Raw genomic sequence first — 22399 nt, 5'->3', positions numbered from 1 at the left:
TGCAATGATGCTACTCATCCTCAAGTATTCTGCGCAAACAAGGTTACCACAGCCAATAGAAGGCATATTGTTTCAATACCGTGCTCATCATCTTATCTGAATGCAGATGGCTTTCTGATTAGCTTTATTCAACTTTACCTACATGTCTATCTTGTATGTAATCTGCCCTGTGATTAGATTCTAGACTACCTACATGCTCATGTCTATTTTGAATGTAATCCACCTTGTGCCTAATTTAAAAAAGAGGTGGCATATTAAATGTTTATAAATATTGTGTTCACTGCATCCAAAGCAAAGATAGTTGATAACCTTATTAATATCTCAAAGTGTCACCTACCTACTAAGGTTCCAAGCAGGGCTATGATACCCCAGTTATGTGTGATGAGTGTGAATAAGAAATGTCAACAAATGCTAAAAGATGTCAAATGAGTTTTTGTGTTCCTGCCCTGGAGCTCAGTTGAGAGCTTGTGGACAGTAGGAATGCTAGATAAACTATCAGACTTCCTTCTCGAGAAATACAGTTGACCGGGATTAGTGAAAATGAATTGTGGTTATATTATCATTACTGTGAATGCAGCAAACTGTTGAAATAACTTTACACTGGCTCTGGGGTGCAGAAAAGAGTAACTGGGGGTAAAATCATATTTAAGCATGAAAAGCTCAAGTTTATTAAAGCTCTATCAGGACAGTTTGATTCTTTTTTCAAGCAGTTACTCCAAGAGCGAATAAAAACATGGATAAATCCATTAATCCTATCCAAATCTGAAAAATAATGAACATGCATGGAAGCCCTCACTCAGACATGAGTTCTCAGAACACAACATGCAATGTGTAAAAATACATTTTAAAAAATCCATGGTACCCCCAAGAATGAAACACAGAAACGACGGCAGAAAAGGATCAAATGATGCACCCAGTCTCGCCAGAAAGCTTATGCCAGTATCTGCTGCACGGTGCAGGTTACCCCCATGCTTATCAGTCAGGGGCCCTCAAATGCTGTTTGAATGTAATTTCCCTTAACCCTTACAGTGTAAGCAGAGAGCAATGATGGAGCTGCAACAAAAGTACCAGGCTTAGTGATTAAGGGTAGCAAAAGTCGCATCAGCAAGTTACCCCCATGTTTATGTTTCCCAGACTGTAAAAGTCAGGGCCTCATTGGGTGCTGTCTGAATCCAATTCCCCTTTCCCACTGCCGCTGAAGCAGAGAGCAAAGATGGAGTTGCATTAACAATATCAAGTCTTATTTGTTAAAGGCAGCAACTGCTACACCAGCAGGATACCCCCATGCACTCGTATCTTTATTTCCATCCTCATCCCATGCCCCTTTCAATTCCTTCACTTTTTTCATCTTCACCATCTTCTCCCTGAAGAAATATTTCCTGACGTTGGTTCTGAGTCATCATCCCTGGAGTTTCATTTCATGACCCCTAGTTATATGGCTTGCTTTCCAATGGAAAAGGTTTGACGATTGTGCATCATTAAAACCTTTCAGGTATCTGAAGGTCTGTATCCTATCCCCCCTGCACCTCCTCTCCTCCAGGGTATCTGAAGCTCTGTATCCTATCCCCCTGCACCCCCTCTCTTCCAGGGTATCTGAAGCTCTGTATCCTATCCCCCTGCGCCTCCTCTCTTCCAGGGTGCACATATTCAGATCCTTCAGCCTCTCCTCATAAGTCTTCCAATGCTGACCCCTCACCATTTTGGTCGCTCTTCTTTGAACCGTCACTATCCTGTCTTTATCCTTTTTGAGATTGAGGCTCCAGTAATGCAGTACACCACGTGAGACCTCACCAAGGACCTGTATAAGGGGATTATCATCTCCTTTATCTTACTGGTTATTCCTCTCTCTATGAAGCCCAGTATTCTTCTGGAATTAGCTATTGCCTTGTCACATTGCATCGTCATCTTCAGATTGCTGGACACTATCACCCCAATGTCTCTCTCTTGTTCCGTACACAACAGCTCTTCACCCCCCCCCCCCCCCCCCCCCCCCCCCAATCATATGCAGCTCTTTTGGATTACTGCATCTCGGATGCATGAATCTGCCCTTCTTGGCATTGAATCCCAGCTACCAAATCTTTGACCACTCTTCAAGCTTTCTTAAATCACTTTTCATTCTTTCAGTGTGTCCACTCTGTTGCAGATCTTAGTATCATCCACAAATAGACATACTTTACCTTCTATCCCTTCTGCCAGCTCGCTCCCAAAGATATTGAACAGAACCGGTCCCAAAGCAGATCCACTTAACACCATTCTTTCTTCAGCGATGGTTCCATTTACCATCACACACTGTCTCCTGTCAGTCAATCAGTTTGCAATCCACACTACTACCTTGGTACCCACTTCCAAGCTTCTCATTTTGTTGACGAGTCTCCTATGTGGGACGGTATCAAAAGCTTTACTAAAATCCAAATAAATCACATCCAGCATTCTTCCCTGACCAATTCTCTAGTCACTCAATCAGATTTGTCCAACAGGACCTTTCCCTGGTGAATCCATGTTGCCTCAGGTCCAGCAATCCTCCTGACTGTAGATAGTTCACTACCCTTTCCTTCAGCAGGGTCTCCATTAATTTTCCCATCACTGAAGTGAGGGTAACCGGCCTGTAGTTTCCAGCCTCCTCTCCGCTCCCACTTTTGTGAAGCAGGACCACCACCGCTCTTCTCCATCACTCGGCACCACTCCTGTCTCCAGGGATCTATTGAACAGGTCACTCAGCAGAGCCGCCAGCACATCTCTGAGCTCCCTCAGTATCCTGGGATGAACCTCATCAGGCCCCATGGCCTTGTCCACCTTCAATTTTCCAAGCTCTTCCCATACATTTTCTTCTGTAAACAGAGTTTTGTCTACTCCACCCCCATCTTCAGTCTTGTCAACTAGCGACGGTCCTTCTCCAGGGTCTTGTTTAGTGAACACCGAACTGAAGTATTTGTTTAATATTTTCATCATTTCTGTGTCTCTCTCCACACAGTGCTCTTCGTCACCTTTCAGTTTCACTACACCACTTCGGTCCTTTCTCTGATATATCTGAAAAATGTTGTGTCACCTCGCTTTACCTCTTTGGCAATACTTTCTTCTGCTTGACATTTTGTTTTCTTGATTTCTATCTTCGTCTCCCTCAGTTTCACCAGATATTCTCCCCTGTGTTCCTCTTTTTGGGATACTTTATATTTCTTGAACGCTGGGGGGAGGTTTGTTTTTATTTTATCAGCCATCTCCTTTGAGAACCAGATTGGTTTCTTATTTCTTTTATTTTGTTTACTTTTCTAAGATATAGATTTGTTGCTTTTGTAATTGCTCCTTTCAGTTTGGCCCACTGTTGTTCCACCTCTCCCATTTTCTCCCAGTCTTCTAGTTATACATCCAGGTACTTCCTCATTTCAACAAAGTCTGTATTTTTTAAATTCAACACTTGGGTATGTGGGTGACCTCTCTGTATCCTATCTGCAACGCTGAGTAACTTTAAACAGGTCTAGACAATCAGCCTTCGAAACTGCAGTGCTGCCACAGAAAATGGAAATCAGGGAGACACTGAGGGCAGGACCTCACTAGAAAATCCCAATACACAACAATAGTTCCTCCAGCTGAGACCCGTGGCAGTCAGATTGAATAACTGCTCTAACACATGTATTCAGGATTAACATGCACCACTAAGGACACCATGTTTTCCTAATCTTTGGCAGTTCATCTGATCTCTGTACACTGCCTGATGCAACTGATTGCATAAGTTCAATAATATTTAATTTGAATTTTAAGGCCATTCAATTCTACCTTAGAGACCCCAGAAAGCAAAGTGATTTTACAAAACTATAACAAATGTAAGAAATGCACAAACGGTCATCCATGCCAGATAGGGTTCAGTGTGCCCTAGCCATCAGTTACATTGCATGGCTTTCTACACCCTTGGCCTTTAAGGCAGCAAGCAGAAAACAGCTTGAAAGGCTTTGTAGCAAAGGGATATCTAGAATAAAAATGTGGTAACTTTTTAACCCCTTGAAGAGTGGGATGCAGGGCACCTGCGGGAGCTGAGCTTTCAGGGGACCATCCAAGGCACCCAATCCTTTGACTGATCCTGGTTGGTTGGTTTTAGAGAAAAAAAAGCAAACGACAAAGACCAAAATAGCCCATCCAGTCTGCTCTTGCTGCTTCCAAGTATTTAGAGCAAAAGAAAATCCAGAAAAGGAAAGGCAGAGGTGAGAGGCAACTCTCAGCTGGATTTCTATCCTAAAAATCTGGAGAGGCCTTTTCCTCCCCTTCTGTAAACATCTTGATCAGCACGGCGGGCAACAACTGGCTAGACAGCAGAACTAAACATCTAATCTAAGAGGGACTACTAGAGAGCCCTCCGCGTATACGGGACAATAATCCACCTCCGAGTCTTCCCCTCCATGCACCACAACCAATCGAGCAGGAAGGGAAGTGGCCATTTCTCTCTGGTGCTCAGCTGATCTCAGCAGGGGATGCTCATTCCATCATCTCATCTTGTCCTCAGGCTTATATAGGATGTTGCCTGCCTACCTGCACCACCAAGGGCAGAGCAGATGCAAAGGCCACAGGTACAGAAGGGCCTCCCAATGCTGACCAGCCCCTCGTTTTCAGAGGGAAACGCCACAAAGGGGTTTTTTTTTTTTCCAATTTCCTTTCGGTTTATCGTCCAAATAATTCTTTGCTACTACACCCTTTGGTCTGCTGCTAAGAAGCCTCCTCCACAATGTAGGAAAATCTATAAAACATTCATTCTTACTAATCTATCTAGCATTAGCGTGCTCATTCAATACTTTATCCCAGTACTAATTAGTAAAGCTCTGTGCGTCCTTCGCCATCACAAACAGCACACAAAACTACCTAGTGCCAGTGCCGTCACTTGATAGTCCTGGTGCTTCTGTAAAGTCCATTATCCTTGATGCAGTATAGCCACATGCAAGGAGATACGGAGGAAGGTAGCAGAATTAAATTATTATTATAATTAGATAACACACACACAAAAACCATGATTAACTCCAAATAAAGTACATATTTTTGCTAACTCTGCAAGCATGTACACCTTGGCCATCACCCTGCTGCCAGACTCTCCTCTTTCTTCTTTACATCTGCGTCTCTAGTGTATTCTCTCCCACTGGTGCCTGTGTCTTTTTCTTCTGTGTGGCAGAGAGGCAGGAACCGGAGCAGTCCATGCCTCTCACTAAAACATCCTACACGCAGGGCACCCTAGGCGAACCTTCAGTCATGCACCCCCTCCCCCAACTTAGGAGGGAGCACCGGGCTAGAACTAAATCGATGGCAGTGGCTCCTTCTTGGACAATATTAGCTCTGGCACAGAAACCCTTTGGGCCTCGTGCCGCCAGGACTCTGCCACCCCCAAAGCTTTGGCACTCTAGGCGACTGTCTAGTTTGCTTAACGGAAGAACCGGCCCTAAGTAGATGACAGCAGATAAAGACCAATCAGCCCATCTAAGCTGCATACATGTCTTCCTCTCTAGTCCTCCATCTCTTTATATTTTCTCATGCTTAAATCAGCATCAGCTCCTCACTTTCCATATTTTTCACCCAAGCTCTCAATCCTGCTTGCACTCTGGCAAACAGAATAAGAAATTAACTTTTCTTTTTCCATTATTGTATGTTTCATTTTGTGGGGGAAATCTCTTTGCTTTTCTCAGACTCATCTGCTCTCAGGCGCACCTTTTACACCCTTGTAATAACTTGAGATTTGCAAAGTGAACCAACGTTTGTACAACACAAGAAAAAAAAAAAGATGTTCTTTATTAATCAACATACAGAAGTGCACAACAGGAATGAAGGCTCCTGGATGCTTGTTAGTGTTCCTAAACCAGCAGATCACGTCTCCAAACTGTGTTTACCTCTCAATTTTCCTCTGCAGCAAACCAAGCATAAAGAAGAATGTGTTTCATGTATGCAAGCTGTCAAGAACCATTGCACTGGTTGCAAATTTCTTTTGACAGCCACAGACTTAGAGTTGACTTTTCCCAAACGCATCGGCAAACTTAACATGAAAAACTTCACCATTCACGCAACAAGTTGGGAAAACCTGCGAGAATAACGTTTTTACATCCAGTCACACACAATCCAATGCAGGACCATGCAAGCTTTCTGGAGTGCGCATGCTACCTGCAGCCAAACGGGCAAGGGGTCAAGCGGTCGCATTTCTAAGTGGGATTTTATGCACCTAAGATTATTTATTTTATTTATTTATTTATTTATTTTATATACCGACATTCAATCGAGATATCACATCGGTTTCCAGGTAACTGAGAGAATAGGGCGAGGTCTGCCCTATTTTACATATAACATGATAACAATTATAACAGAAATACATGGAAAAATAAAATTATAGCATATAACATATATACATTATGACTTGTTGATAAAATAATTTAGGTATGTGTACAGAAGACAGGGCAGGATGTGAATGGATATAAACTGACAAAAACCTCAAATGAATATTGAATCTGCTGCTTAAACGTGCACCTAGGGCAGTCCACCTGAGAAGTCACTGTCCTACAGGAATAGGATCAATTCTATGGGATAGGGGAGGCGAGGCAAAAGGGGCAGGAAAGAACTGGAGGCTCGCCCAGTTTATTCTGCTCCATTTGAGTTTCCAGCTCAGTTGGAACCAGGCCAGGATCCAGCAGCATAATGCGCCTCCATTCACAGCTGTTCAGAGACTTTCCCCTCTCTTTTGTAAACCCCCTTCCTAACTTGCTTAGGCCGGCCTTCGCAGGGAGAGCTTGCTGATGGGGGCAGTGCCCCAGGGCTGCCTCCAGAAGCCTGCCATTATGGGCATTAATCCAACCACTAGGTGGCAACGTTGCCTAACAGCTGGGACTTCCTCTCCCCCATAGGCTATGAATGATGCCTTTCTAGCAACGCCAGCTCAGGAAGCAGAGGACCTGACCCAGAAATCAAACCCAGGTCTCTCCCCACAGCCCTTGAGCTGATTGTTTGTTTGTTTTTTTTATTATTATTATTTAGATTTAGTTCCTGCCTTTCATGCTAGCTCAAGGCGAGTTACATTCAGGTACCTGAAGGTATTTCTCTGTCCCGAGAGGTCTCCTTTCAGGGTGATTTATCAAATTGCGTTAGGGCCCTAACGCCGGTGATAACGCCACATCACAAAATGCGTATGCAAATTTAAAGTTAGTACAGAAGTGGGAGGATTCTGGGAAGGAGAGTTGGTTAAGGTGGCGTGCGATGGAGTGAGGCACAGCAACGCAGGTTTCAATGCCGGAAATCACTGCACTTTTTTTCTGTGCGTTGTGCCCACGTGGGGAGAGGAAATCTCACATATAAGCTATTTATACCACTGTAAGAGGGGCCAGTAGTAACGTGAGGTGAGGTTTTTGGGGGGGGCAGTTTTACATGCACAGTCAGAGGTACAAATAGCACAGTTGCCATCACTGAAGATTATGTGATTCGGAGTGATAAAAGGTAAAAAGAGTAGATTTGTACAATGCTCTCTCGATCGAGGTAGAGAGAACATTGCCAACTGTGTTCACACTTATGACTGTGAATGCAAAACCTACCCCACCCCTCTTACAGTGGTATAAATAGTTAGCTTATATGTGAGCCTCCATAGAGTCTGCGTCTCCCTCGTGTATCCCATGCCATGCGTAGCAGGAAAATTAGCCTAACCACCTCCACTTTTTTTTTTTTTTTTTTTTAAATGGCGGGCTCTATTTCTGAGATATTTATAGCAGTTTGATAAATCTAGGTCTAAATTTGTATCTGAAGCACTGAAGGGTGAAATGACTTGTACAAGGTCACGAGGAGCAGCCCTGGATTCTTTGTTTCTAGTTTGAGTTTTTCATGCAGCCGTTTTCTGTCAATTCTATTTTACCATTTTGGCTCCCACACTCTTCTTCTCCCTCCCCAGTACACACGAGAGCAGCCATGACTGTACGAGGTATTAGTGAAAACATCACACACAGATATCTTATTGGTCCAGCTGGGTTACGATGTCATGAAGGAACAAATCAGCACCCTGCATGCATTTATAAAGTGTGCAGTTGGAGCTTGCGGCAGCCATGTGCACGTTTTGTAGGCAACTGCCAGGTTTTGCGTATCATTAGATGCAAAAGGTGGATCCAGAGCTTAGATCTCTCCCATTTACAGGTCTGACCATGGTCTTCTAAATTTTCCAGTGCTAATTTCTGAAATGAAGATAAGGCACGTCATCTGTGCGCTGAGATCAGGGTCGTTTTAACACACAGTGGGAAAAATAAAAAAAGGGGATTGATTAATTAGACTAATACTGTTCTACAAGAAAGAACTCACTAATTAAAAAAATGAAATAAATGCACTTGCTGACATCCTGGGGCATTTACAAGCATTCATTAAGGAAACTCAGAGAAGCTGTTAGCAAATTCAGCTCTTATATGTCCTGTCATGGCAACAAATTACTATCAAAGAACTGTCAAACTCTTGATCCTGGGGGAGATTCTAGCACTCCCTTCTTTACATTCACCCTAACACATTCTGTGAGATGTCCCGCTTTCTCAGGCTCCAACCCCCAATGCATTCTGGGAACTGTCTCTCTTCCTCCAGCTCCAGCCCCCAATGCATTCTGGGAACTGTCCCGCTTTCTCCGGCTCCAACCCCCAAGGCATTCCTAGAACTGTCCCTCTTTCTCCAGCTCCAGCCCCCAACACATTCTGGGAACTGTCCCGCTTTCTCAGGCTCCAAAACCCAATGCATTCTGGGAACTGTCCCTCTTTCTCCAGCTCCAGCCCCCAACGCATTCTGGGAACTGTCCCGCTTTCTCCGGCTCCAACCCCCAACGCATTCTGGGAACTGTCCCTCTTTCTCCAGCTCCAGCCCCCAACGCATTTTGGGAACTGTCCCTCTTTCTCCGGCTCCAGCCCCCAACGCATTCTGGGAACTGTCCCGTTTTCTCAGGCTCCAACCCCCAACGCATTCTGGGAACTGTCCCTCTTTCTCCGGCTCCAACCCCCAACGCATTTTGGGAACTGTCCCGCTTTCTCCAGCTCCAGCCCCCAACGCATTCTGGGAACTGTCCTGCTTTCTCCGGCTCCAGCCCCCAACGCATTCTGGGAACTGTCCCGCTTTCTCCGGCTCCAACCCCCCAACGCATTCTGGGAACTGTCCCGCTTTCTCCAGCTCCAGCCCCCAACGCATTCTGGGAAGTGTCCCTCTTTCTCCGGCTCCAGCCCCCAATGCATTCTGGGAACTGTCCCTCTTTCTCCGGCTCCAGCCCCCAATACATTCTGGGAACTGTCCCTCTTTCTCCAGCTCCAGCCCCCAATGCATTCTGGGAACTGTCCCTCTTTCTCCAGCTCCAACCCCCAATGCATTCTGGTAACTGTCCCGCTTTCTCCAGCTCCAACCCCCAACGCATTCTGGGAACTGTACCGCTTTCTCCAGCTCCAGCCCCCAATGCATTCTGGGAACTGTCCCTCTTTCTCCAGCTCCAGCCCCCAATGCATTCTGGGAACTGTCCCTCTTTCTCCAGCTCCAGCCCCCAATGCATTCTGGCCATGCTATCATATGAAAAGTGAAGATCCAGACATTGGTTCTCATGAGCCCGAGCTGATTTCCATCCATTTCTGCTCCTTGCTCTAGCACTAAGTTAAGATAAAACAGCACTCAGCAGAGGTTGAGGCCTTAGGAATATGGATATGCAAGTGTTTAAAATGACATGGGACAACATTTATGGTTTTGTTCCATGACCTCTCACCCAAAAGGCATAAAAAATGGTTTTGTTGTGAATGCAAGCTAAATTGTTTTAGCAGATGCTAAAATACAGACAGTAAACAAAATGAAAAGATAAATGAAAAAAAAAACATTTTTCCTTGCACACCCCTAATCAAACTGATAAAAAAAAAAACCCAAAAAAACATTAAAAGGGAGCACTGAAGGCGCAGCAGCAACATCTCGCGACCAAAGTTAGTTACTGAGGTTCCTTCCTGGTCAAGGGGAGAGAGAAAAGATAGAGAAAACAGCATGAATAGATTAAAGAGATTTGCACGATGGCTCCCTGATGAGAACTGGATGAGGCTACAGCAAGGAGAGGAGCCTGCAAGGAAGGTTCGAGCAATTAAATTCGCCCCCACTCCAGACCTCAGGATAATATGGAATTAGGTCATTAATTCTGCCATTTTTCAAAAATATCCCCCAGAGGATGCAGGGAGCATGAGCCACACGCATGTACAGGCAGAAGGGATTTGGTAACCCACTGCATTCTCCTGGTTGCTATGGAAACATAGCATACCGAAACTTGTCTGCAAAAAAAAAAAAAAATATATATATATATATATATATATATATATATGTGGTCAGCAGCTGGCTGAGGAAGGCAGTGCAGGAGAGGTGTGCGAGTGAGCGAGGGCACGCTGGCTGGCCTCCAGCCCCAGCCATGCCTTCCATTGCCTTCTCTCCTCCTCTGAAGATTCACATTTTGTTTTAGGGAAGGTGGCAAGATCGCCTTTACTTTGCCGTTAAGCTTGTGGCTTTACAGCGTTCCAGGGCTTATTTTTATTCTTTGTTCTTACTGAAATTTCCATAAACGCGGTAACAAGCACACAGAACAGTGATAGCAAAAACATCTCTAATTTTTATGCTCAGTTGCAATCATGACATTTCATACACAGTAATGATGTAAAGATGTAGGTATAAATATTTAGCCAAAACAGGACTCTGGAAACGAGACAAAACAAATTAGAGAGAGTTCCATGCAACAGCAACTTTGTGTGCTACTTAAATGAGAGGAGGCCCTAGCGACCTCTTTTCTGGATGCCAATTTGGTGGGAGGAGGGGGGGGGGGGGGGAATAGCAAAAAAGCATCCAGAGCCGCGCAGATTACAATTCAGACGAGCTCTTAAGCCCAGGGCAGTGCTCGTCAAGATTAGTCAGACACATACAAGTTTTATGGCTCTGCTTTTGGTAAGAACAGAAATAATTGCAACAGCAGCACAGGCAGCCCAGATTAGCACCAGCACCCACCACAGCAGAGAGCAGGGTTGCCTGCAGACATCATTCATTTTTTTCTTAAACAAAACAGGCTGATCCATTCCACACTTTACCCCCACAGGCTGGTTCCGATTTCCCCTATGAAAGCAGGAGGTATAACGACCATGCATGCATTCAACGGGGTTAAAGGCTGGACTAGATGAGAATGAGACTGTTGGTAAAAGAAATAATAATGGAGCCAGCCAGCAACCCTATAAGGCTGGTTCCAAACAGAAGGATTTCAATGATGCTGAAAAGGAGAAAGCACAAAGAACATGCTCAGAAGAGGAGGGCAGTGGTAAGGACAGGGTTAACAGTTTGGGTTTAAAAAAAAAACAAAAAACCCTCAGTTCTCTGGTAGTTTTCAGTTTATGGAGGAGTTGGGTGCCATGACAAGAGACAGGGATAAAGTTATTGGCCACAAATTGTCAACATTTTGGAAGGCTGCCATAAAACTCACCTTTGCATCTAACGTACAATCTGCACATCGCTTCATCACTTGTACAGTGAGAGTTCCTCAAGGGCGCTCGCTAGCATACCGTATGGCCCCTGTTGCACGTGCATTTTGGAAGGCTGCCATAAAACTCACCTTTGCATCTAACATACAATCTGCACGTCGCTTCATCACCTGTACAGTGAGAGTTCCTCAAGGGCGCTCGCTAGCATACCGTATGGCCCCTGTTGCACGTGCATTTTGGAAGGCTGCCATAAAATTCACCTTTGCATCTAACGTACAATCTGCACGTCGCTTCATCACCTGTACAGTGAGAGTTCCTCAAGGGCGCTCGCTAGCATACCGTATGGCCCCTGTTGCACGTGCATTTTGGAAGGCTGCCATAAAACTCACCTTTGCATCTAACGTACAATCTGCACGTCGCTTCATCACTTGTACAGTGAGAGTTCCTCAAGGGCGCTCGCTGGCATACCGTATGGCCCCTGTTGCACGTGCATTTTGGAAGGCTGCCATAAAACTCACCTTTGCATCTAACGTACAATCTGCACGTCGCTTCCTCACTTGTACAGTGAGAGTTCCTCAAGGGCGCTCGCTGGCATACCGTATGGCCCCTGTTGCACGTGCATTTTGGAAGGCTGCCATAAAACTCACCTTTGCATCTAACGTACAATCTGCACGTCACTTCATCACTAGTACAGTGAGAGTTCCTCAAGGGCGCTCGCTAGCATACCGTATGGCCCCTGTTGCACGTGCATTTTTTGAGAGGGGGGCATTTTTCCTGCTGGAGAAGTGGATGGCTTAGATGGCCAAAAGATTCAAATTGTTGTCGTTATCATCCTGTAATCTGCAGATCTTTTCAGTCCTGAGAAGGAAAATATTTTCCTTCTTGTGAGATAAGTGCTTCAATCCAATGCACCTTGCAGATAAAAGTTAGAGATTCTTGTTATTAAAACTGGATCTCTCTCGACCTACCTCCCAGGATGACAGGCTGAGCGGGCCCTGCTCAGCTTGCAACCCACAAACCCTACGTTGACAGCTGTCAGAAGCAGCCTCCGCCGCAGCATTCTCCTATTTCAGTTATGCTAGGCTCAACGTGAAAAGCAACATTCAAGTGTCAGCCGTCCTAACACCCACTTGTACAAAGCAGATATTACTGGGTAATAATTATTACCCCTGAGAAGTGGATTGTGTCAGTAATTACCCAACGCAGCCTATTGTGGGTGAAATTTCTTAATTAAGCTTAAGAGCACCACTGCAACCCCTGGTGTTCTCATTAGTGGCTGTGCGCTGTAGCTGCCTAGCATGAGGCGAGACTGAGCACAGAGAATAGCAGCCAGCTAGCTGCTGGCAAGTTGCTTTCCACTGAAAATTCTCTTTCCCTAAATATGTTTTAATCACAGACCTCTCCCTTTCTGCCCAAGAACAGTGGTAAAATTCTGTTTCAATTCTAAAAATAATCCTAAAGGCGCACCAGCAAACTCCAGGCCCACCAGAAGTGCCAGCCTTACGCTATCATCGATCAGGCGACAGCTTCAAGACGGCGGAATAATCGCTCGCTTTTATAAAGCTCCGTACTCTTTGCTGGGTTCCAGAATAACAATATATATAAGAAGGGGTATTATGGGTAGATGCAAATGAAATTCAAAATCATAACGAGGTTAAGGTCAATCTTTTGCTGCTTGTTAATGTTGTGTTGGGGGTTATTCAGGAAAGTAATTTTCCATAAGGAATCCAGTAGTTCTGATAACCCCGAAGAGAAAATGAGTTACCAAGTAGTGTCAGCCTGCAACATAACTACTCTGGGGCAGCCTCCAGGACCTGCTAAATGAAGCAAGGAGCTCCTTTGGGCAAAAAAAAAAAAATGTGCATGTAAGAACAGTGCCATGCCAAACCTCAGACACTAGTGGACAATTCTAGTAGAAGCTGAAGTGAATGATAGCCGTCTGATCCCGATACTGGCACACGAGTGCCTAGCAGTGTCGCTTGTTCAGGGTCCACTGGGTGCTTTCACAGCTACAAAGTATTTTGCGTTACATTACAATTAATGTACATTTGAAAATGGACTTTTCATGTTTTTTCACTAATTCACCTTTACACATAAAAAATTTCCATGGGAACTTGATTATATTGAGGATCAATACCGCTTACTTGAAAGCACACCAAATACCAAAAATCAGATTAATGAATGTTTGGATTCTATTCATTTTAGCAAAATGTTGTTTTGTGGTAACCACTAATCCTCTTTTCCTCCTTGTTTTCTCAGATATTAATCAAAGACAGTGAAAGTGGAAGCATGGATAACTGAAATACACTGGATCATATGAAAGAGACCAGTACAGTATCACCCCAGTCCTGCCTGAGATGCTTTCCTGCTATTCCAATACACCTCAGTGCTAAGGCTTTAAGAGCGGTAATTCCCTTGTGGTCAAAGTCATATAGCGACTAAGTGTGAAAGCTTGGATCAAGAGCAAGCAAATCCTTACAGTGAGCTTGCAGAAAGGGAGAAGATATCAAGAACAATTTCAGAAGTTGTTTAAGCTGGTCTAAGGCATTTACTCGTGTTAAGTGACTGTCCAATCATCCCTCATTGTGCTATGGGGTTATGACAGGGAGGAAGGCAGCACACAGAGAATGCATTTTCAATTTAAAAAGTACCCACAGAAGAAACACATACATCCATGGGTGCTTTGTGCGCACAGAACATTTGAAAGCTAAGTAAATGCATATTTTCACTTTGTAAACTGATGCAAAGCTCACAAGAAAAAAAAACCAAAACATATATATATATATATATATACCCATAGACTTTGCCCAGTACCAACAGTCTGAAAATTTCTCCACAATGGTTAGATTGGGAATTAGAAACTGCAGGATCTGTATTCCAACTCTACCACCTCTCTGCACGATTTCAGATTCACTGTTATCACCTTCAACCTCAACTTTATCCAACTGTAAGTTAAGTGTAATAGTACTCAGATTATCCTGGAAAACCCAAAACATTTAATGAATTATTACACTGTACAGTGCAGGAACATAGGTAACACCACTGCAAAAAAGTCAACCAAATGTGTTAACCTTGCTTCCAGAGAACAGAGCAGGCCACCGCCGTCATTCGTCAGCACGCTGGGTAAGAGCTGACACTGGTGACTGCACCAAGAGTTTCACTGTGATTGTTGTTACTACACGACAGATAGCAACAGGCTGCCATCAGCAAAACAGCACCACAGCTGCATGAAAGCATAATCCACCTGAAGAGGCCGTAGGCACGAGTTCAGCATCTGCCAACCACTGGCTTGCCAGGAGAGTAAACTCTCCACCCAGGTCCCCTGACATTTCTTACTGCTATTGACTAACATTTGGAGTCAAATTAGGAAAGTGTAGCTAATAGCGAGCTTGGCCTTCTGTTCAGGCATGACTGCTCAGTCAGGGCATGGTATTTAAAGGCTCGCTTTTCCTCTTGATTAACCCTACCTTGCCAATAGGAGTTGACACTTAAATTTAACTCTGTTAAAATGAATATTTTCTTGCAAGGCTCTTAAAGTGTAATCAATAGAACTTTAGAAAAACCAGGGACGTAGTTGGTGCTGTCAGCGAGGCATCTCTCTTCTTCTTTATGACACCCAATTATGAGCAAAATGAAAGATGTCATTCCTTTGCGCTGGGTCTGGTGGGCTGGACTGCTAATTCCACTCTTATTAATGGGAACACGAAGCTGAAAGCCAGGCAGAGATTATTTTCAGCTTCCGCAGACTGCCACACCCACAGGCTTGGGCACTTGTGGATACTGGCCCCTTGTACAGGGCTGAATTTACTTGCCCATGACTTGCCGGCCTGCAATGTGGCTTATAGATGGATTCTGAGCTTCAGCATCTGGGGATTTTAATTTATTTTTTTTTAAAAAAGAGAATTACATACCATTAAAAAAAAAAAAAGAAAAACAAACTTCTGCCCAGCCAGATGAAAACGCCCGAATGGCTTTGTGAAGAAGTTTTAGGTTCAAGCAGATGTGCAGTAATCCAGGACTTGAACTGGGAGCAGCCATTTTGTAGCAAATATCTCACGAAGTCACAGTTAACTCCATGTCTTTAGAAACACGCCATGCTGGGTCAGAGCAAGGTCAAAGCCCAGCAGACGTCTCTAGCTCTTCCATGAGGAAGTGATTTCACCGTTAGCAGTATGCAGCATGTAATTCTCCCCCTCTTATGGAAGGGCTGGATTCCAACTAGATTTGCTCTTCCTGATCAAGCGCTGTGCCCTGGTTTTTCTGGTGCTTTTAAGGTGGTCAGGCGTCCCTGCAGAATGTATCCAGCTGTGTGAGCTCCTCTCCTTACAGAAGGAAATGCAGGTGTGAGAAGGAAGTCCAGCACAGGCCATGCCACTCGTCCTCATACTGCAAAGTATATTCCACGCACGGAGCCAGGCAGCTGCAGCTCAGATTGCATTAGGATGGGAGGTGGATACAGCAGGTCAAAGACCACAACCTGGAAGGTGGAGCATTTCATTTGCCACGGAAAGAGAGAGTTTCTCGTGCACTCCATGAGAACTCTCTCTCCCATGGTTGAAGAAGGTGCTCATTTTGCAGTTAAAACTTAAATGAAAAACATTTTTCAAATTCATCAAATAGAGAAGTTAAATTGAGCGCAGGAATGGGCAAGAGGTTAGAACAACAGGAAACCAGGGTTCAAGAGCTGCTTCTTCCACTCACGTTCCTTGTGACCTTGGGCAAGTCACTACCTCCCATTTGAACTGTAAGCTCTTCAGGCAGGGACTGAAAAAAATATTGTAAAGTGCTTTCATGTTAAATTGGAAAGGCAATCTAGAAATAAAAACTAGATTTCAGGCTAGCTGAAGGGATGTAAAGGGGCTTTCAGGCCTGCACTATAGCATCATCTAATGCCTCCAGCACTGCGCAATAAAAATCAAATACTGCAGCTGAGGCAGGACCAGACTGAAAACTGGCAATGCTGCAACAACCAGAGGAGGGAAAAAAGCAAGGAAGCAGAACCAAAAAAAAAAAAAAAAAGCAGACAAGAAACACCCATTCTGGCCAACTTTGGGAAATCATCAGGAATCCAAAGAAAAAGCAATCAGTGTCAGAAAGCTTTGGGAAATAAAAAAAATAAATAAAATCAGCACGTTATCCCTGATCGCTACGCCCAGAGTGAAAGCGCCCAGGGCAGAATAAAGCACTCATAATTTACTTTTGCAAAAAGACAACTAGCGAATTGAAGAAACCATTTTCTGACCTTTGAAAAATGTGCTGTATTCAATTACCTGCGAGAAACATAATAAAGAATCTGTTTGTGGGGGAGAGGTTTGCTGGGCAGCTGTGCGCCCGTGACAGTGACAGATGAAGCCCTCCTGGAGGTCAGGCTGCGGAGGATGCTGCTGTCACACAGCCAGAGACGTTTTTCTCCTTGCTCACGTTGAATAAGCCCATGCAATCCAGCCATCGTCTGAGGCAGCAGTACCCACACCCAGGAAAAGCACAGAAAAAAAAAAATAAACCTTAGCCTCTACTTTAGGACTCTCAGGGACATTGGTAATTTCTTAATGCTTTCTTTGACCAAAAAAAAAAGAAGAAAATGTACATAGGACTGTAGCCATCTTGCATTTAAAGATTTTAACTGCCACGACATATTCAATGGTGATATCACACTGCATATAGGAGGGCCTGTATGAACTGAGACTCAGCGAGAGAGGACACTGCAGCCTCTAATTGCTTTGCTGATGTGATTTTACATTGAGAACGGAGAATAAGAAACACAGAACAAGGTTACCTAGATGCATGGTCTCAATTCTTTTTTTTTTTTTACTCAAAAGATAATGCTAGAGAACTCCGGTTGAAGCACAATACTTGTATGATTACCCTATTAATCATATAAATGGACTCGATCCATGTCACCTACCTCTTATTATATAAACATGTACCGACACTATAGTGGCACTTTCAGAGATATTTTTGTAACCAAACTAAATATGTAAACCGTTGTGATGGTACATTACTAAACGATGGTATAAAAAAAGATTTTAAATAAATAAACAAATAAATAAATTAAAATAGGGAAAAAAAAGTCATATCCTGCAAATTTATAACTATAGGGAACTGATCTGCACAGCTGAGAAATACTGAGACACTGAAAGATTCTCCTATGCTAATGCCAGACAAGAATTACTGTCTGCCTGGGAAAAAAAAAAACCTCATAGCAGCATTATCGAAAGAAAATAGACTGTCAGTACCCAGAAGACACCAGAAATACAACACAGAACAAGGAAATATGTCAGTCTGCCCATCTGCTCAGCTGTACAATCCCTTCCTCTCCCTCAGAGATCCCCTCTGCTTATTCCATGCTTTCCTAAATTCATATCCTGTCCTCTCTCCACCACCTCCACTGGAAGGTTGGTCCATTCATTCACTACCCTGCATGTAAAGAAATACTTCCTTAGACTACTCCTGAGTCTATCCCCCCTTTCACCCTCAAACCCATGACCCCTCGTTCTAGAGCCTCATTTCCATTGAGAGAGGCTCAGCTCCTGTGCATGGAAACCTCTGAGATATCTGAATGTCTCTACCTTATCTCCCCCATCTCACCTTTCCTCCAGGGTGTTCATGTTTAGATCTCTAAGTCTATCCCCATGTGCTTTAGTACAAAGCCCACTGGCCATGTTAGTAGCCTCCCTCTGGCCCAACTCCATCCTGTTTCTATCCTTATGAAGGTGCGGTCTCAGTATTCCAGGTGAGGTCTCACCAGGGACCTATACAGGGGCAGCATCACCTCCCTTTTTCTGCTGACCAGTCCTCTCTCTATGCAGCCAGGCATCTTTCTAACTTTTGCCATCGCTTTATCCACCTTCAGATCTAATACGATTACTCCCAGATCCCACTCTTGTTCTATGCCTGGAACAACTTCACCCTTTATACTGTACTGGCCTTTGGGCTGCAAAAACCTGACTCTGCATTTTTTTGTTAGCATTAAATCTTTGCTGCCAGTCTAGACTATTCCTCAAGCTTTGCTAAATCCCTCCTCATGCTTTCTACACCTTCTTGGCTGTCTACTCTGTTGTAGATTTGGGTATCATCCACAAAAAGGAAAACCTTTCCCAACATCCCTTCCACAATATCATTTGACAATATTGAAAAGAATCGGTCCAAAGACCAATCCCTGTGGCATATTAGTAGTAATGCCCCTCTCCTGGGAGTAAACTCCATTACCACTACTACCCTTTGTCACCTCTCACTCAACCAGCTTCTAACCCCATTATTCACCTTTAGGGCTTACACCCTGTCAAAGACCGTAGCAAACTGCAAGCACACAGTGCACCCAGTGCTCTCTCTACCCAATTAAATACATTGATCAGATTCGTCTGGGAAGACCTACCTCTGGCAAGCCAAGCTGCCTCAGATCAATCCATTGGACGCCAGAAACTGCACCATCCTCCGTTTTAGCAGCAGTTCCATTAATTTACTCAGCACAGAGGTCAGACTGACGGACCTGTAGTTCCCAGCCTCCTCCTTACTTCACATCCGCCTGTCTCCAGTCATCCAAAGCTCCTGCAGAATCTAAACAAGCACAGAGAAAGGTCAGCCAGTCCTTGCATGTGTCTCAATCCATCCTCATTCTTTACCCAAAAACTTACTTTATCTCCTCAGAAATGCAATCTTCTGAAAATCATTTAAAGTTTACCTGATTTCCAGTCCTACGTGTCTCAAGTTTCTGTGGTCCAATTCCTGGCTCTTCCTCAGTGAATACTGAATAGAAATATTCACAGTTCTGCTTTTTCCTCATCACCCTTTTTGTAAGAAGATGATTTTAGGCAGCTTAGCTAGAACCCCGGAAGACTTTATAACCAAAGAGAGCTATGGATCAGAACAGGCCCCAAATAGATATCTAATTTAAGTACAAGGATTGTAAAGACATGGCATTATTTCCCCTTCATTCCCCCCAGACTCCCTGGCACCAATGAGCTGATAATCAGCTCTTAACAACAGTTTTGTTAAGAAATAAAGGTGGGGAAGATCAGAGATTAGTACTAAAATACCTTCCTACCCAGCTGGTTGTGAATCTTTTCTTAAAATGCAAACAGAGCAACCTAACTTGCAGGACACTGAACTAAAGTCAGATACATAAAGCTGTGTGCAACAGTGATGAGCCATGAACAAGAGAGAGAATAGCTCCTATATTTGGAGCTCCCAGCCTCGAATAGTCCTTTGTTTTCAAGAATACACAATTCCATAGCAGGGAGGACCTATGAGGAGAGTATTCTTTGTCTAATACCTTTTCTTTATTCTTATGATTGCAACCTTATTTACTTGATTCATCTACATAATGCCTACTATGTTGTGTGCTTCAACGGCAAGAGGAATGTGGAAAAAAGGAATTTGCATTCACAAAAAGCGGGGAAGTAGCTTGCTTGTTGCGGGTGGTTACTACCCCAAACCAAATAAGCCTGATACTTCACTTTCAATGCATATCCAGCATAGCTCTCTGCTTCAACGGCAGGGGGAATGAATAAAAGATGATTTATATTCAGACAACAACCAACAAGGACTGAATTGCACAGGCTGGGTAAACCAATAAGCGTGGGAAGTAGCTTGCTTATTGTGGCAGTTACTACCCCTAACCAATTAAGCTAGATACTTTCTGAGGCCACTTTCAAATCATAACCACATTCCAATAATAAATGCACTTCTCATAGGCTCGTTTGTCATGACTACATTGTAGTTCCATGAAGACAAGACAGACTCTTATGTTTATTTGGATTTGTTACTCGCTTTTTTCGAATACACAGTTCACCCAAAACGGTTTACAATATATTAGAATAGCAGCATATGAGAAAGTGTTTTGCAGCTTTATAATACTATGAGTGTACCAGTTTAAATAGCAATCACATTTTACTTTGCAATTTCAAAGGTGCATCTCAGCACTAGCTAAGCTCTACAATTGTACCTGTACAGTGCTGTGTACATCTAGTAGTGCTTTAGAAATGAAACAGGGCAGTAGTACTAAGACAGTGTATGTTCCTCTGTTTCTCCACCAGAATTTTATAAAGTTTATAAAATATTCAGCAATTCTAAAACTGGCTGGCCAATAAGATGCATAAGTTTAGAGAAATTGAGTGATGTTTCTTCTGTAACACCAGGCATGGAAGAACAAGGATCTCCCCAACTAGGCATCATTAAATAAACTACAAAGTTATCTCAGTGCTAGTTCCAGCCAGGACACTACCTGCTCTGCAATTTCCTTCCATTTCTGGAACACAAGACAAAATATAAAAATACCCACATGCTTCTGTAAGAGCTAGGTCTGCCTTTATCTCTGTCTCTGTAAAAAGGGTTTGGATTTGTTCTTTTTTTTTTTTTTTTTTTTAAAGAAAGTACAATGAAATTAAAATTTCTCTGTTCATATGGAAATACAATTCTCTCCCAAAAGAGACAAAACAAAAAAACTGTGATCCTGGTTTGTCAAACTATTAATTTAGAGTTCACAGAGTTTAGAAAGATGCCACCTCAGTTTTTTTTCTAATTCGAACCTCGTTATTTCAGCTTCATTTGAATGTGTCTTTAGGAGATGCTAGGAGCACCCGTTCTATCCACAGCACTGGGTTCTCAGCGTAACATAGGTAAGAAGAAGAACCACGCGCACGCCACACAAACTCATAGGACTGGGAGTGGAAAGGGTAACCACTCCAGCTACCGAAACTCTTGGCATCCAGGCTCTTCTCACCAGGTTATGGGTTTAAATCCTGGCCGAAATATACGATAAGCTTGCAGCGCACCCCGAGAGCCCAGCAGAAAGCAGAGAGGAACGGGCCTGAACGTCTGGGACTGCTCAGCAGCTGATGGGGGATAGCGGCACCGAGCACACTCTGCAGAGGATTCCTGCGACGCGACCGCAGACAATGCAGGGCAGTAGTAGTAACAAGCACAACACCGGAGATCACACGCGATGCGGAGAAACAAGATGTGCAGGTGTTAAGCAGAGAGAGGTCGTGTATGATGGCCCCCCGGCCCGAGTGTCCAATAGGAAGACGGAAAGAAAAAGAGGGGCCCTTACATTGTGGTTCCCTGAGGAGAGCTGGAAAAATGATAAATCATCAGACTGTGCCACATGCACAAGCCACTGCCATAGGAAACTGTGGTGTCACAGAGCTATGCACAGCCAAGACCGTGAGGAAAGATCCCCACAGGTGTAAACTGCTGAGAAAGCCTTCTCATACAGCTATTGGAAGCACTGCCGTATAGAAAAGTTTATTTTAAATACTTCTATACTGCTTACCTGACCAGGCTTGCATGCCAGCAAGTGATGGATTTTAACCTTGTATTTGTACAACAATACAGACAGACATTTACAGGACATGCGCCATCACTGGTGACGCGTCTCACGTGCGGATAAACTAACGCAGCAAGCACGTTCTGCTGGAGACTCTGCCGAAGAGCACTCGGCCCCCAAGCTAAATAACCCGTCACTATGTGCGAATCTCCAGCAGCTCTCTCCATATGACAGAGTCCCACATCTGCCTCCAGCAGCTTGATGGATGAGTTTAAGGAGCTATTTAGGTTCCTCAAGTCTTCCTTCATGTGTCTTTTGGTGAAGACCCCACACCATTCTGGTTACCTTTCACCTCTTTAAGACCTGCATTATCACCTCTTTCCATGCAGCCCAGCATGTCCCTGGCCCAAGTCATGCCTTACCCCACCGATTCACTACCTTCACCATCACCCTGAGGTTCTCGCCCCCTATCAAGTGCAGCTCTTATGGATTTCTCTGCATTTTTTTGGCACCGAGTCCCAGCTCCCCAAACTATTAACCACTCCTCAGCTCTTAGACCATTTCTCTTTCTCTCTACTCCAGGGATGTCCACTCTGTTGCAGATATGGGGTCATCTGCAAAAAAGACAAAAACTTGCTCTAAGCCCTCCGGAATATCTCTCACAAAGATACAGAACTGGTCCTAGAACCAA

Source organism: Rhinatrema bivittatum, chromosome 11 (assembly GCF_901001135.1).
Source record: "Rhinatrema bivittatum chromosome 11, aRhiBiv1.1, whole genome shotgun sequence".
NCBI lineage: Eukaryota > Metazoa > Chordata > Amphibia > Gymnophiona > Rhinatrematidae > Rhinatrema > Rhinatrema bivittatum.
This window is presented reverse-complemented; position numbering follows the sequence as displayed.